The sequence below is a fragment of the Procambarus clarkii genome, chromosome 35 (assembly GCF_040958095.1).
Source record: "Procambarus clarkii isolate CNS0578487 chromosome 35, FALCON_Pclarkii_2.0, whole genome shotgun sequence".
NCBI classification, from domain to species: domain Eukaryota; kingdom Metazoa; phylum Arthropoda; class Malacostraca; order Decapoda; family Cambaridae; genus Procambarus; species Procambarus clarkii.
In genome coordinates, this window is record NC_091184.1 from 35,605,815 (window position 1) to 35,624,546 (window position 18,732).

The 18,732-nt window shown below is 36.9% G+C and overlaps 1 long non-coding RNA gene across 3 annotated transcripts; it reads right to left on the minus strand.

The window, feature by feature from the left end:
* Positions 1-692: 692 nt before the first annotated feature.
* LOC123768433 (uncharacterized) lies at positions 693-18,027 on the minus strand. 3 transcript variants are annotated; one of them, XR_011230485.1, is made up of 4 exons: positions 18,013-18,027; positions 11,804-11,928; positions 3,433-3,544; positions 693-1,720 (listed from the first exon to the last, which is right to left on the minus strand). It is a non-coding gene; the product is annotated as an uncharacterized lncRNA (long non-coding RNA). The 3 variants fall into 3 exon arrangements; XR_011230484.1 differs by having other exon boundaries at positions 18,008-18,023; XR_011230486.1 differs by lacking the exon at positions 18,013-18,027 and adding an exon at positions 14,430-14,442.
* Between the last annotated feature and the right edge of the window lie 705 nt (positions 18,028-18,732).

Below are 18,732 nucleotides of genomic sequence, written 5' to 3' on the forward strand. Positions count from 1 at the left end.
CATTACTGAAAAATTTTAAAAATGTCTTGAAATGCACATTTATTTGAGAAATGCGCATTGATGTAGAACCCCCCCCCCATTTATACAATGGACTCGGCCAAGGACTCCCCCATTAAATAATGGACTTGCTCAAAGCGTTTTTCGAGAAGAGGTCATTACTGGAAAATTTAAAAAATGTCTTGAAATGCACATTTAATTGAGAAATGCGCATTGATGTAGATCCCCCCCCCCCATTTATACAATAGACTCGGCCAAGGACTCCCCCATTAAATAATGGACTTGCTCAAAGCGTTTTTCGAGAAGAGGTCATTACTGGAAAATTTACAAAATGTCTTGAAATGCACATTTAATTTAGAAATGCGCATTGATGTAGATCCCCCCCCCCCCCCCATTTATACAATGGACTCGGCCAAGGACTCCCCCATTAAATAATGGACTCGCTCAAAGCGTTTTTCGAGAAAAGGTCATTACTGGAAAATTTTAAAAATGTCTTGAAATGCACATTTAATTGAAAAATGCGCATTGATGTAGACTCCCCTATTTATACAATGGCCTCGCCAATGCCCCAGGTGTAGGTAGCCTAGAGAGGTCAAAATGCCTTTTTATAGATCCATTATAAATCTCATTTACTTCTTTTGGGCTCGAGTGATTTTCATTCCTGATCAATATATGGAGGAAAATTATAACATAAATCAGTATTTATTTATTTATTGAAGAAAATGCAGATACATAGTTTAATATAAGATACATTACATCTCGCGATAATATTTTGTATTATACATCAGAAAGTATGTATGCAATATATGAGTCGCATGTATAAAACCTTTTCAAACGGTATAACACTTATCTGGGTATACATACAGTATAGATAGTTTATAGATACATAATATATGAACATAATATATGAAATGTCGGTTAACACATGTAATGTTTTAAGCATACAGAATAAATACACTTGTTGGAATTATTAAAGTTTGCATCCAATGCTCATCTCCCATCATTTTGGTCACACATCAATGGAGCAGACATAACAGAGATTATCTTGAGATAATTTCGGGGCTTAGCGTCCCCGCGGCCCGGTCCTCAACTAGGCCTCCTTTTCGTTACACCCAGGAAGCAACCCGTAGCTGTCTAACTCCCAGGTACCTATTTACTGCTAGGTAAACAGGTTCATCAGGGTGAAAGAAACTATGCTTATCTGTTTCCGCCTTCACCGGGGATCGAACCCGGAACCTTAGGACTACGAATCCCGAGCACTGTCCACTCAGCTGTCAGGCCCGAGAGGCCGATTCCATAATCCTAATTCCTGAAGCGCACAAAGTATATCATTTATAAAATTTTTACATTATGTCTGAGGCCAGATGTTTTGGGTTAGCCTCAGCCAACTTTACATGTTGAATGGTGGGGGTTTAATGACTGTCATAAGAGGGCTTGGATCGTCCCCATTGCCCTGCTTAAGAGAGGACAGCTCCCATTGTAACCCCAATGAAGATTGATTTTGTATTATTATTTGTCCTATATGTTTCTACAGTTTTATTAATATCATGGCAGATGTGCATTCTGGAGCTCCTAGCAACCTCTTGGGGTCGATCCGGGCACCATCAAATACTCCATCTTGTATTGTATAAATACATATCATTCCACACAGGCCACAACCTGCTTCTTCTGTCTGCTCCCTTTGGACCGGACGACGTAGGGCTGTAGACGTCTCAACCATATCCTTTAATGAGAACAAAAACAGGTTTACTTATGATCTCGAGATGTTAGTGACGAGTGTTGGTGAACACCACAAAAGGAGGGAAGGAGAAGAAACAGTGGGAGGGGAAAAACAAAAGTGTGCTAGAAGGATAAATAAAATGATGCAAACTTAATAAAAGAAAATGGGACAGTTGATAAAACTATCTCGGTGCATTAACACAGTAAATGTAGCAATAAAATGCCTTTAATGTATCATTTATTTGTCAAGCAATTCACAGATTAATAAAAATGCAATGAAAATATAAAATTGTTTATTTTCTTAAGTACAATTTACTTGACTAATATGCCAAGAGTGGCAAGACAACAGGTTCAAGTATGCCCAAACCCCCCTGCGGTTTTCAAATTATCTGAAATGTCGGAAATTTGACTCCTGAGCGTGATTTTTGAGCCGAATTCTGACTCTCTGCACCTATTTTCATTTTCAAATTACGAATTTTTACACCGAAAATATGCCAATTACTAAAAACGGCGATCGGTCATATTTTGCCCAAACCCCCCTGCAATTTTCAAAATATCTGAAATGTCGGAAATTTGAATCCTGAGTGTGGTTTTTGAGCCGAATTCTGACTCTCTGCACCTAGGCAAGGTAACCTATTTTCATTTTCAAATTACGACTTTTTATACCGAAAATATGCCAATTACTGAAAATGCCGATGGGTCATATTTTGCCCAAACCCCCCTGCAGTTTTCAAAACATCTGAAATGTATTAAATTTGACTCCTGAGCGTGATTTTTGAGCCAAATTCTGACTCTCTGCACCTATTTTCATTTTCAAATTACGACTCTCTATACCGAAAATATGCCAATTACTGAAAACGACGTTGGGACATATTTTGCCCAAACCCCCCTGCAGTTTTCAAAATATCGTAAATGTCCAAAATTTGACTCCTGAGCGTGATTTTTGAGCCGAATTCTGACTCTCTGCACCTATTTCCATTTTCAAATTACGAATTTTTATACTGAAAATATGCCAATTACTGAAAACGGTGATGGGTCATATTTTGCCCAAACCCCCCTGCAATTTTCAAAATATCGTAAATGTCCAAAATTTGACTCCTGAGCGTGATTTTTGAGCCGAATTCTGACTCTCTGCACCTATTTTCATATTCAAATTACGAATTTTTATATTGAAAATATGCCAATTACTGAAAACGGTGATGGGTCATATTTTGCCCAAACCCCCCTGCAGTTTTCAAAATATCGTAAATGTCCAAAATTTGACTCCTGAGCGTGATTTTTGAGCCGAATTCTGACTCTCTGCACCTATTTTCATTTTCAAATTACGAATTTTTATACTGAAAATATGCCAATTACTGAAAACGATGATTGGTCATATTTTGCCCAAACCCCCTGCAGTTTTCAAAATATCTGAAATGTCGGAAATTTGACTCCTGCGGGTGATTTTTGAGCCGAATTCTGACTCTCTGCCCCAAGGACCGCCATCCCTCCACCCGGCACGGCCCCAAGGGTCCACTCACAAACACAAACTACCACGGGTCAACAAACAGGAGCTCACAGGCAACACGTCTACCTCCGCCCAGAGCTAGGCGAGTACTCTCATTCCGTGACCTGCCCGAAACGCTTTGCGTAATAGTGGCTTTAAGCATTGTATGTACTAGCTCTATCTATAAATCCATCAACTTTTGTATCTTACCTTGTATGTATGTACTTTACCTGAATAAAAATTTGTATTGTTGTGGAGCCTATATCCATCCTGCTTGCAGTAGTGTACCCCATACACACTCCAACGCCACATCGTTTTCTCTTGACGTTCCTACAATCCATTCTGTAAGATTTTCAAAGCATAAACTATTGTACATAATGTTATTTAGCGAAAGCATTATTATTATATGTAGTAATTTATAGGAGTGCTTATTATAATCTAATGAGAAGCACCAAGATTTCTCCCAAGTGTTAACCTTTAACAGGATGCACTGTAGAATAATGGTTTAACTCATAGGTCGAAACATTAGTTGACACAGAATGGAGACTTATTATAACTTTATTTTTTTAACTATTTTCAGTAAAGAATAACCCCACTCTGTCCCAAGAGCAACAAACAAAGCTAAGTAGAGAAATAGAATCGATCAAGCTAAAGCTACAAGAATTCAAGTTACAAAAAAAGCTACAAGTGAGTATCCAATTGGACTCTTCATTGACCTGAGAAAGGCTTTTGATACTGTTAACCATAACTACCTCTTACTTAAACTCCACCATTATGGAATCCGAGGCATTGCCCTGAACTGTATCCGATCCTATCCTAATGACAGACACTATATGTAGCCATCAATGATATAATCTCTCCCATTAACTGTAGGGGTGCCACAAAGCAGCATCCGAGGACCCCACCTATTTCTTATATGCATCAATGATCTGCCTAATGTCTCTAACATGCTTAAACCTATATTGTTTGCTGATGATACAACCCTCAGACCCCAACCCACTTATATTAAATAATGTTGTAAACAATGAATTATAAAAAAAAGTCCACTTATGGATGTCACCAACAAACTCACACTAAACAGAAAATACCTACTATATCTTATTTGGAAGCAAATCAACAAATGCAATTCAGCTTCAGATAGACAATGTTAACATCAGCAATAAAAATGATGGAACGTTCCTTGGCCTATACTTAGACAAGAGACTCAACTTCAGCACCGACATACAACACATAACTAAGAAAGTCTCTAAAACAGTTGGTATACTCTCTAAGATCAGATATTATGTACCCTACTCTGCTCTCCTCTCATTATATTATGCACTTATCTATCCCTATCTTACTTATGGTATCTGTGCATGGGGTTCAACCTCTGCAAACTACCTCAAGCCCATCATCACCCAACAATAACAAACTCTGCTTTCAGACAACACACAGCTCCCCTCGTTTCAATCCCTAAATATGCTAACCAAAAATTCACTCCACACATTCTCTTGTGTCAATTACATTTACAAAACCCTTTTCTTAAGTGCAAACCTTGGTCTGAAACTCTTCCTGGACAGATGTAATTGAACACATAATCACCACACCAGACATAAATATCTCTTTGATATCTCCAGTCAAAGTTAATCTGTGTAAACACTCTATGCAAATAAAGGAACCTAGTCTATGGAACTCACTCCCTAACGATTTGAAAAGCTGTCCAACTTTTACCTTATTCAAAAATAAAAAGGTACCTAATTTCATCTTCATAGTTTCCTACCTAGTGCTTTAAACTCGCTCACTATCCAGTGCGAGTTTATAATCTGTATCTGAATCTCTATCCACAGTATCTGTATTTTGTGTTACCCAATCCCCCAATATATGCACCTAAGCCATATAACTTTACCATTGTATTCATTGATATCATTTTTATCATGGTTGTTAATTGAACACATTGTGTGCTACGCAATCCCCCAATATATATATACCTAAGCCTTACAACTTTACCATTAAACATTGCTGTCATCTTATATGTGCTATCAGTGTGATTAATGTGCCTTCTAATTTTTGTCATATCAATCAAGCTATCAATGCTTTCAATCAAAGCTTTCAGTGTGCTTTAATGTACTTTAATATACCTACTAATCTTATTCTCAAATTTTTTACAATGTACCTGTTAACACTTTATAAATTTTGCTAGAAATTACCTACTTAATATTATCTGTTAGATTAAAGACCTGCCCAAAACACTGTGTGTACTAGTGGCTTTACAAGAATGTAAACACATCATGCTATGTACTCTCATAAACCCAATGTAACTTCTTGTGTGTGTATATGTATGTATGTATGTATGTATGTATGTATGTATGTATGTATGTATGTATGTATGTATGTATGTATGTATGTATGTATGTATGTATGAAGAGATGAAGAAAGCAAAAGGCGATCAATAAAATATAGACAAAACCCAAAATATTTTTTCTCCTATACAAAATCTAGAAGAAAAAGATGGAATTTTCACAGATGACAACAAAGAAATTACTTTAGTGAAATACTAAGAATACAGTACCATTCTGTTTTCAATGAACTGCTAAACACTGAAGATTTTTAATGCAAATGCATTCATAAATCATCATGAATACCATGATAGCATATGATACCAACATCAAATCATATATCAGATGTCACCCTAACCCCACTGCACTTTGAAGTAGCCATAAACAGTATGCACATGCACTCTGCACCAGGCCCAGATTCCTGAAATTTATATTCATTGGGAATTCCTCAAAAACACTATCACAGACCACAAACATTCTTTGAAAATGAAGCCTAGCTACTGGTGTTATCTGCAGCATACTTAAAACAACATAGATAGTGCCACTCCAAAAATGGGGTAGTAAAGCAGATGCAAAGAATTATAAACCAATAGCACTAACATCACACATAATAAAAATCTTTAAAAGTGTGCTAAGAAGCAAGATAACTCCCCCTTCCACCCGAAACAAGAGGGGCGAATGAGCTGGCATTAGTTTTGTGAATTTTCAATCGTTTGTTTATAGTTTGGAGATTTCTCGAGGCTGTTGTCTCATTTGAAGCCAGCAGGAGCTTGTTTTGCTTCATAGACTTTCTGGTTATCTTTTCCCAGTCCGTCCTCATAAACAAAAAGCCAAAGTCCATTCCATGAACCCGCCAAACCCTCCCGTTTATGAATGAAAAACGGTTTACGGGTACACGACTCGACTGATGATGTCCGAACACTTCTGGAACAAGTGCCTCGCTGACGAATTTTGTTCAAACCAACGCTGTAAATGCTTCATCCACGTACTACAAATACAAATAATAGCCAACAGAACCTAAATAACTAACCTAACCAATGCCTAAATATGCACAGTATGCTAATATATACAGTACTGTATAACAATATTAATTTACATTTGAGAAAATTCCTATTTTGTTAAAAATATTCCATCATGTTAAAATTAATGAACGTGTCTTTGAGGTCAACTGCTGAATGGAATGGACTTGGTCTGAGGATGGGTTGCTTTTCCAGTGGGTGGCAAACATGAATAAATTAATAAAAATGCTATCATAAGTGCCATAGCTTTCTGCACCTCAGTGCAGGGGGCCAGATTCTGGCTCTGGTCTCCAGTAAGCCTATAGAACTCCGCAACTGATGGGACCTAGTAGTATGACACAATGAGAAATAGTAGCTACAGGGAGCCACAAGGGACTCTGGCCCAAAAAGACAACAGGGGCATATATAAAAAAGGATAGTTAAATATATTTAAAACATTTTAAATCAAATTCTTTATTAGGCTAAGGAACAGTATAGTATGTATGTTAGTGCAATGAGGGTAAATGCAGCATATCACACACATTACACAGCACCTTAGAACCAATATCACCACACTCTAGTACCCCACCACTTCACAAGACAAGGTGTATCCTGCTGCCAAGTTGTCCCACAGTAAGGGCAAAACACACACACAATACCCCCTTTCACAAACTGCTTTGTTCCTTACCACATTATTCTTCATTTTCACTCACTCCCTCTCACAGTTGCCTTCTCCTACCCTCAACATCACTCAAATATAAGGCATTATTATTATAATCTATACAATAGGCTACTGAATACATTTGTGAGGGTGAAGGTTTACATAGTCATATGTAGTGGTATTTTGTATATATCTCTAATGTCTCGGATTCTGTTGGATTTTACAATAGTTAATAATAAGACTGTATGGTAGGTGATTAATATATGAGGATAATTTTTCTGTCATTTAAATACATTACTGTATAAAGAAAATGCTGAAAACTAATCATCAGAATTGATAATGAAACTATGAATATAACCTTGATCATCCTTACTGTTAATCTTAAATTTCATTAGTTCAGTTATTTGCAGTTTTCCCATTATGACTACAACTTTATACATAGTATTCAACCATGTTTAAACAATCAAAGTACAACTTTGCATAAAGAAAATTATTTAATAATTTGTTATAATGACAACAAGAATTACAAGAATAATCTCCGGATATTTAAACTTCCATCTATCAACTATTATCACATCTTGGACTGTAATGGACACATTCACATGTCTGACATGGTATTGTGGACACATTCACATGTCTGACAAGGTATTGTGGACACATTCACATGTCAGGGTAACGTGGACACATTCACGAGTCTGACAGGGTAACGTGGGCACATTCACGAATCTGACAAGGTAACGTGGGCACATTCACGAATCACACAGGGTAACGTGGGCACATTCATGAATCAGACAGGGTAACGTGGACACATTCACGAGTCTGACAGGGTAACGTGGACACATTCACGAGTCTGACAGGGTAACGTGGACACATTCACGAGTCTGACAGGGTAACGTGGACACATTCACGAGTCTGACAGGGTAACGTGGACACATTCACGAGTCTGACAGGGTAACGTGGACACATTCACGAGTCTGACAGGGTAACGTGGACACATTCACGAGTCTGACAGGGTAACGTGGACACACCTTCGCACACCAGACATAATATAAACCAATTCTATGGCAACTAAATATTCTAGCAAGGAATAAACAAGCTTTTGTTAATATGTTTCCATATTAGCTTCTGTTGCCTATGGCAGCTATGAACTTTTGCCACATTGCCAGCAACAGCTCCTGGGTCTTGTACAGTATTTAGAATCTGTATCACTCCCAGATCTCACAATGCATGAAATGACAAGATTTTGGATAGGAAAAGGGATATTTTTTGTTAATAACTTTCCATAGGTATATTGATTGATATGTCTCCAAGGAATTACTGTACTCTACTGTATAATGAAAACTAAGATTACTTAATTAATATTATTACAGGTTGCCTGGAATAATTATAGCGAACCTCCGATTAAAGTCTCATAATGAACTTTTATTACCATTTCATATAAACTTTAATTTTCTTGTCACAAAAATTAAAAAAAAATACTTATCTCCTTATTTAAATTTTTAATTTTTATGAAAATTTATAGTGAAGCTCAAATGATAAACTAGTTAACATTAAAGTCATTGGCATGGCAAACGTGATGATATGTGCACCATTCAAACATTCAGATTAATCCCAGTGCTGGTCGAGTGACCGAACCTAACCTTCAGCTATCTTGAGATGATTTCGGGGCTTAGCGTCCCCGTGGCCCGGTCCTCGACCAGGCCTCCTTTTTGTTACACATCCCCAGGAAGCAGCCTGTAGCAGCTGTCTAACTCCCAGGTACCTATTTACTGCTAGGTGAACAAGGATTATCAGGGTGAAAGAAACTCTGCCCAATTGTTTCCGCCTCCGCTAGAAATTGAACCCAGAACCTTAGGACTACGAATCCCGAGCACTGTCCACTCAGCCATCTGGCCCCCGTCTAGCCTTGGTGATCTTTTCCAGGCATGGAAAGATCTTATAAACTTAAAAGGCTTACAACAATGGAATACATTACTTAAAATTTGTCATATTATAGTAGTACTGTATTTCTATCAATCTTAATTTTATTTTAGCCAGATGAAACTTATAGGACTAACACCAAGTAAAATTTGTCAGAAATTTATTGCAATGCCATGTAAACCCATGTAGACTCAAACATCAAATAATTTGCTTTCTTAACTGTGGGAAAATAAATTGGCAATATTTTGTCACCACCTGAAGCAGCTAACATATGAAGGTAAAGCAGTAAGTTGTAATTTACAGTTCTTTAATGCTCAATTTAACAAACAACCGAATTTTACAACATTTCGTTTGAATTATATTCTTTGATGTCCGAAAGCTACAGGTATAAAATCAATGAATAATTCTTAAAATGATTTTTGTGTTCCTCCTTGTTCCAAATGTAACATATGATCACACACAGAATTATACATCAGGCTTAAAACATTAGAAAAAGCCTACTATGAGGATGCAGCAAAATTGCAGATTAATACCCTAGACCTATTGAACAATTCAAATACAGTACTATATACAGTACAGTACTGATGACAAACAATACAACAGCTGCTACAGCTCCAAGCAACAGCCTGGTGGACCAAACTCTCACAAGTCAAGTCTGGCCTCGGGCCGGGCTTGGGGAGTAGAAGAACTCCCAGGACCCCATCAACCAGGTATCAACCAGGTACAGTAACTGCACACACAAACAGCAATTCAATTATAATCACAAGTATAATCCGCTACAAACATGCCTCAACAAGTATCACACACATTGCATTTTTAATAAAAAAAAAAAAAAATATATAATACAGATTTTACTATTTATTAAATGAAAACAAATTTTTGCAATTAATAATGAACAGTAATGTATAATACTAATGTGTTAAGAGAATAAGTTAATGCACAAATAGTACAGATTCTTCAAAATGTATATTTAAAAATTAGACTACAAACATAAATAACAAAACTTCATACAAGAGAGATTCCAAAATCAAAGTACTATAAACAACTTGTTGAAATACTGTATGTATTAAAACAGTACAAACTAAATTAAATTTGCCTGTTTTAAAGGATCAATTCAATGTCTCAAAAGAATAAACAAAAAATAAGCCAAGGAATTATAGCTTTTGTTTCTTTGCTCCAACAATTAAGGTACTCAATATGACAAGAACGATCTGCTAAAAATTAAATTTTTGTTGTTTATTAAGCTATTTATTATACTTTACTTCCTTCTATAAAGTTAAATAAAAAATGACATTATAAAATCAATTTTTTTCTAACCACCATTCCACCTTACCTGGCTTACACAGAATTATCTTCAAAATATTTGTAACATGACTTCCATACAAAATCACAAACTCAACCTTCCCAACGGAAATAATTGGCAAGAACTATTAGATACTCTGCACATACAGGTCACAGTTCTTGCAGCCCCCCCGAGACGTTCTTCTCAAGTAGCTGCCGCTCCACTGCCTTGGCTAACTTCTCTCTTGACCCTCTGTAATTCGGTGATGACCTTGGCAAGAGCCTCAGGATTGGCTCCATTATCACATAAACGCACACACAGTGCTAATGTGGTTTCGTCAAGACCTGAAGTTGTATAAATTACAAAACAAAACAAAAATTTGTGAGTGTAAGAAGTGTATGTAAGAGTGTAAGTGTGTGTGTAAGTATGTAAGTGTAAGTGTTACTACCATTGAAACAGTGAGGCATAATCAATCTCCATTACCCCAATCCTAGTGTTCAATCGAATCTCATAACATGTTTATACAGTGAATTTTTGCAATAATGTGTTTTTTTTAGTAACCAGTAACTTAATTAAATTACACATAATATAATTACATAAAACACATGGTATGACCACTGGTTCACTCTAGGAAGAAAAACCATGATTTGACACCCTCCACACAAACACTTCATATTCTCACCCACTCTTTCCCTTCCTGCACTCTCTCCCACACATGCCCATGTACTCACATACCCACGCTTCCCCATCCACTCGCATAACCACACTGCCCCATCCACTCGCATAACCACACTGCCCCATCCACTCCCATAACCACACTGCCCCATACACTCGCATACCCACACCTTGCCTTTCTAACACTCCTCTCCTACAAAACTATGCATTTCTTGGTAAATACTGTATGAGCTCGATTATCTGGACTATATAGGAAAGACCCCCATCCGGATAAGCCCCACATCCAGTGACAAACTCTCCCTTACCCGTACCTCCATGCACCCACACCCCTACCTTAGTCCTCCCTCCATCCACCATCCTCCCAACCCTCACCATCACTCGATCCTCCCTCCCTCCCCAATGCCATGCTCCCATCCTCCCCCTCTCAGTTCTTTCTGGAAGGCAGACTATCAGGATGCACAGGCTATGAAGTGACAATGTTGTCTCTATGGAGAAAGTCCTTATATTTACTTAATTTTAATTCAGTACTTAATATGACAAAAACAAATGAATACAATATTAAAAAGTTTATTTTTTCCAAATAGTTTTATCAAACTGTGTAGAAGGCATGTTCTATTATATATATATATTTAAAACAATTTGGTATAAAAAAAAGGAAAAATATTTGAAAACGGTTCAGTATGAATCGACTCACAGAGCAACTCCACTTGATCAAATTAATTCAAAGCTACACAATAGAATCTCACTAACCTGTATTTAAAAGTTTAGACATTTCCATCAATATCTGGAAGGTCTCTTTAGCAGTAACTATCGAACCTTCAGAGGACGACATGTTGCCTCTCCAGTTATGTATTTCAGTCTTGAATTAAAACAATCTGAAAAAAGCATTAGAGGACTAAAGATACCTTTTTTTTATTATAATTATTTGTTGATTTATAACACAGATTTTAAGTTAAAAAAATATATACTGCAACATGAACAACAATTTTAGTTGCTGGTATTTGTCCACCTATCATGAATTATCATTCAAATTAGAGTCAAAATATAATTAATACCCAAGGTATGCATAACTGGATAATTTTTTTCTATAAAATGACACCACGATCATGTCTGAAACATCAGGTAGACAGGGATACTAGATACATAGTGTGTGCCAGCTATGAAGTCAAATCACCTAATTTTAAGAACCAATATAGTATAATTATATATATTATAGTCTTTTTATTATATTTCCATCTTTTTAATACCATTTGCCCACATAAAAAACATACTGTACAGTACTTGGTAACTTCGTGTCCGGCAACCCAGATTGTTGACACCATTATCACCCTTCTCCGAACACACACCGACAACCCAATGTTTGATGGCTGGTTCTTTTGGAACCACCAGGCTTTAACATCTGATTTAATTTTTATTTATTTTTTGTATTTATATATAATGAGTTCTTACATTCTTGTTCAGCCACTAGCACGCGTAGCGTTTCGGGCAAATCCTTAATCCTATGTTCCCGGGAATACAACCCGCCAAATCGTTTAACAGACAGGTACCCATTTTACTGTTGGGCAAACAGAGGCTACAGTTAAGGATTGATGCCCAGTAAATCCTCCCCGGTCAGGATACGAACCCAGGACAAAGCACTAGCGAAATGCCAAGCGAATGACTTAACCACTACACCACTGGGACTGCTAAATTTTGATACTGTACTGATATTACTGAACATTGTAGCATGGCATCAGTATTTTTTGGTGGCATCTTTTTAATTGTTTGGTGACATTTTTGAGGTTCCCTCTGCTATAAAAGGACACCAACATCAGCCACTCTCAAGTTACTGTACAGTACTTAGGAACCACTGACAACGAAGCCTGAAGGCAAGGTTTGCCGGCATGTTTTAGTGACATTTTCCATTTAAATGGAGATACGGTACCGTACAAGTACAATACCTGTTCTCAGTAGCTGGATACCGGCAATGAAGAGTTCATAGCAATGATATGGCCACACTGTTTATTACTGTACATGTAATGTACTTTTCTAGATTTCTACCTGTGCCCTTCTACAGTTTATACTGCATCACGTAACATTTATATAATTTGTATCATACTGAAACGTATACTGTTACCATCTGCCAATGGATAAAAAACTAAAAAACAAAGCAACCAGTTAAATTTGAAGACCAAAGCAAAACGATTTTAATATTCTTCTTTAGATACCTTTAAAGTTATAATAAATGATGTGTTTTTTTTATACAACATTGCAGGCAAAACAGGTGTTTTAGTAACCGTTTGCCAGATATGAGAAGAGACAGAGAGAGATGTTAAATGTTCAAAAGAGAGAGAGAAAGATAAGGAGAGAGAGAGAAAGAAAGAAGGTAAAAAACGTGAGAGTATTATTGTAAATGCAATACTGTATCCACAGGAACTTCTAAGTAACATCTTAAATCTTTAAAAAGCACAAACTGCATTCATTCTCAATTAAAGACAATACTGTAACACTTACAGCTTAAACAATGTTAATTTAAGCAGAGAGCATGAAATCTAGACCAAAGTACGCGTATACAATTATAGCTCTGGCTAGGAAAATAATGAAAACAACAAAAAGTGATAACTGGAAAAGTATTGTCTGTCTTCTCTCATTTGCTGAATAAACTTAAAAAGTTTCCTTACACAATTTACCATTTTTTGCAACTACCTATATAGTTAGTTATTTTTAAATATTAATTACTGTACAGGTACTTGAAAATACTTTCTTGTACAACTATTGTAAATTTCTCAATGACAGTTACAACGTTATCTTCACCTTCCTCCCTTGATAAAATATATACAGTATATCTTACAAATAATGTAATGCATTTCAGATTTTATTTTTTCTCTTTCTCTTTACTATTACAGTAAAGTATTTTTAATGTTTAGTTGGTTTCATTCTGCTACTGTAGCCTGGTTTGATTACCCTGGCATATACTGTAGTCAGAACTTCCTTCCATGCAACACACTTTTTTTCATCCATTTTGCAATACCTGTACTTGTTAAACGGTACTTTTTAATTTACAAGACTTGACCACAAAATACCATACAGTACATACTCTCATACCCTTCCTGCTCTCATCTATCACTTCACCACTTGCCACTTACAGTCTTTTGGATAGTCTATAGGATATAGTCTATAGGATAGTTAACTACTGTACTATCCTCCTACACTTTATGACCTTTAGCTACTACTGTAGAGTACTTTGTAAGCCTATATCAGTGCTGTTATTACATCAGTTCTTTAGGGCTAGGCCCTTTTTTCTGAATAAACAGAACAGTGCTTACTGAAAAACCAAATGGAAGCCAAGCTCTCAAAAAGAAAACTAATGTTTATCAGCCACATCCATCTTACTCACGTGCCATGCTATTCCGCATGAGTTATATAAAACCAGAAGGCAAGAAAGGCAACAACAAAAGCCATGATGATCTGATAGGGAGTGTAATCCATGGCTATGTCTCCATGAACACAAGGGTGGTCTTAGCAGATCTTACTGCAGACAGTAAGATGAGAGAAGTTGCTGCCCTGACAGATGCTATAGTCTCACCTGGAATGTAGAAATGCTTAGGAAATACACGACATATGTGACACTGAGTTTGTTATGTTGCTATTCCTGACATGTAAGACAGTAATACAGATACATGAAAATACAAAGACAGATCTACATAGCAAATAGACATGTGAAAAAACAACAGTCTGGATCTACTGTACTAAAGAGGTACAGCATTTAGATAGACACACTAGACTTAATTGTAGCTCGGGTTACAATTAAGAAGTGCACATGCTAACAAGGGTATTGGGTTATCCCAGCAGTATAATTCTTGTTGTCAGGCACAGGAAGCCTATATTTAGCGGACCGTCTAATTACCCAAAGCTTCCTAGCATTATGAAAGTAATGAAGAAATATGATACAGTATATTTACTGACTATAATGTTATTGCTAAATGTAGAACATGAAAAAACATATTTTTACTCTGAAATAATATAATTTTATAACAAAACTGGACAAAATTAAGTGCCAGGTGATGTCATAGGAAGTCGACGATCCAAGCGACAATGTTACGGAGTGACTTAACCAAGGTATATTGTTGCCTAGAAATGAGGTGAGGTACAGGAGGCTGATATTCAAGCAAACACTCTCCAGACAACAATATATCTTGGATAAGGGAAGGGAACTATCAGGGAAAAACACCAAGCCATTACGACTATATAAAACTAGAGCAACTTATCTTGGATAAGTCGCTCCACAAAATTGTAGCTTGGATCGTCAACTTCCCTATAGCGTCACCTGCCACTTAGTTTCGTCTAATTTTGTTATAATATGATATTATTTCAGAGTAAAAATATGTTTTTACATGTTCTAACATTCAGCATCATGTAGTGATTATAGTGAGTAAATTTATCATACTGTAGTTCTTCCTTACTTACATAATTCTAGGAAGTTTTGGGTAATTAGACAGGATCCTATATTTTGGCTTGTTGAGGTCCCCCCTAGGCCAACTACTAACCATTCCACAGGGTGCAACCCTCAACTACTTAACTGCCCAGGTACTGTACCTACTTTACTCCTAGGTGAACAGAGTAATTAGGTGAAAGGAACCTGCGCACAACATTTTTTTTTTTTTTACCGTATCTTGATATGGCCACAACCTATAAGTAGAAGAACATAGTTATTCAGATGCACTCTAGCTTTATTATGCCACATGAAGACACCTACTAATGGCAGCAGCAGTTCAATAGTTCCAAGCCAAGAAAGGAACTCTGCCACAACAATACACCTGCTCTCCTGGCCTGTCTCTGATGCCAGCATTATCTCACGAGTTCCTAACCATCTCTTAATTTACTGAGAACCTATAATTATAGAGTAATTATCATGTTTTTCAGCAACTCGTCAGTGTGGTTACTCTAAAACAATTAAGAATAAGCACAACTGTGGTCTCAATTCCTAAGTAATTAACATTCTTCTACAGAGAACTAGAACATGATCAGTAGCCAGAAAACCTGTGATATCTGGTACTGAAAAAACTTGAGGATCATTTCATTTGACTTGAGAACTCTTACCCTTAAGAAATGATGACATGTTGATGCCAGCCTATTCTTTGGATACAAGCCCATGCGGACACTGAACTATTTAAAATCAACCTCATATGCATGGAAAAAGGTTGTATTAGTTAAGAATAGGTTTGGGCTTATTATGTTAGGCATGGACTCAGGCCTTTCTCAGGGAGTAGAAGAACTCCCAAAACCATCTCCAAGTATGTTAGGCTAGACTATTTAAATTTATTTGATATAGTCCAAGCTAGTTGATCAATAAATATATCCCTATTTTATAGGTTATCCACACTTACGTATGTCTTTTTGATGTCATATTAAACTTTACCTGGTTGATGGGGTTCTGGGAGTTCTTCTACTCCACAAGCCCGGCCCAAGGCCAGGCTTGACTTGTGAGAGTTTGGTCCACTAGGCTGTTGCTTGGAGCGGCCCGCAGGCCCACATACCCACCACAGCCCGGTTGGTCTGGCACTCCTTGAAGGAATAAATCTAGTTTCCTCTTGAAAATGTCCACGGTTGTTCCGGCAATATTTCTTATGCTTGCTGGGAGGGTGTTGAACAACCGTGGACCTCTGATGTTTATACAGTGTTCTCTATAATTTTATTAATTTATCCATTACTTACACAATTTATAGACCAGTGTGTAGACTTCAATGCAGGAAGTGATAAGGTACTGGAAACATTACAAAAATAAGACATGCATCTTTGCTTCCACTTTCAGATATTTTCATGGTAAAGGTTTTTTAATACAGGTATAACTTATAATTTAGTGTTTCTGATGTCATAAACCATTTACGTTTATTATAATATCCAGTTATAATCAACAAATCAGCTAAAAGGTTAGACTTGTTTAAAAAGATATCACACTGATGTAGAATGACAATTTCTGCCCTCTTTTTGAATCTTACTCTATCATCATTGTAGATCAGTGAGCAATAAACTTTCATAAAAATACACAAACATTACCAGTTATCTTGTTTCATTAAAATACTTTCATGGTAAAGGTCCTCTAAAGAATAGCATTTATTTCTACCTTTCTCAGTGTCGTATGTAATTTACATATATTGACAAATCTAGAGGTTTTAAACAATTTCTCCACACACACACTTGTCACCCCTTCAACCAACATAGCAGCACTCTTTTCAAACATTTTCCACAAGTTAACCCAGCTACTAGTTGGGTCCAACTCCAAAAAACAAAGATGCGGAACATGTACATACCAATCCGTATGTAGAACACAATTATAATGCATAATTGCATGATTTTGAGTTTTTCCCCAACATAGGAATGGCAGCAGTGTACACAGAGCACGTGCCATCATGACCTTCACAACAACACAGTTATGCCTATTCTACTGATTTTTGCATTGATATATTACGTTAATGCAATTTATTTGTACACAAGTATGCCATTATTGTGTGTTATATGGGCTTGTATCCAAAATGGGCTCAGTGAACCTTGTAGCAAACGCAATTTTAAATAGTTAGAAATGCTACTTATTTCACTTGGGACTGGACGGTAGAGCGACGGTCTCGCTTCATGCAGGTCAGGCGTTCAATCCCCCGACCGTCCAAGTGGTTGGGCACCATTCCTTTCCCTCCGTCCCATCCCAAATCCTTATCATGACCCCTTCCAAGTGCGATGGATGCCTACTACTATAGTCCGTAATGGCTTGTCGCTATTCCCTGATATTTCCCCTCTCTTCATTGGATTGTGGCTATTCTGAATAATACATCAAGCGGTGATGTGCGTGTTATCAAATTCTCGGTGGTCAATATGTCCCCATAACCTAAAACCCGGACATGGTGGACATGATGAGAGTATAACCAGTCATAAGCACTACCAATAACACCCATTACATGTGGTATATGACCATTAACTTACGCCACCTCTACGAGAGCAGCAGTATAGGTGCCCGTGCTGGTGTCTGCCGCCCCTCTGTTGTTGTTGTTGCCTCTTGCATTTCTTAAACAAATGTTGTACGTTATTTACTCGTTCAATACAGCTTGTATTGAGCTATGTCAATATAAAGTATATTTAGAAATTTGTAAATAATAATGAATCAGTTTCCTTCAGCTTTAGTGTAGTAAATGAATTATTGTTGAGAAATTACTTTTTTTTATTCAAATTATTTCTCCCATTTATTCAAATGATTTTATCAGTGTAGATAAAAAAATAGCTATAAGTTAATCTAATATCCGCATCTCACAGGATGATTAGTCATACGTGCAATCGAGAGAGTTTAGTTAGTTTAGTTCATTTATTATGCACCCCATACCCATCCTGTGGGCGGTAGTGGAAAGGGTTACAGAGGCACATAATGGGCTCAGGGACTGAACCCCACAATTCATTTAGCTAAGCAAGTTACAATCTTGATAAGCTAGTTACAAAATTCAGTACACGTTGTCACATGATCAATGGGTTCGAGACTGACCACTAGTTCCTAAATTAAACAACTGACATATGTGGAGAGCTAGGGTCATAATTGATGTTTGTCCTGCACACCGCCCCCCATCCAGTGGGCAGCGATGGATAGGTTACAATCACTTAGTTACTACTTATAGTTAGCAAACTGGGAATATTTGACTAAAATTTCTGGTAGCAGATCA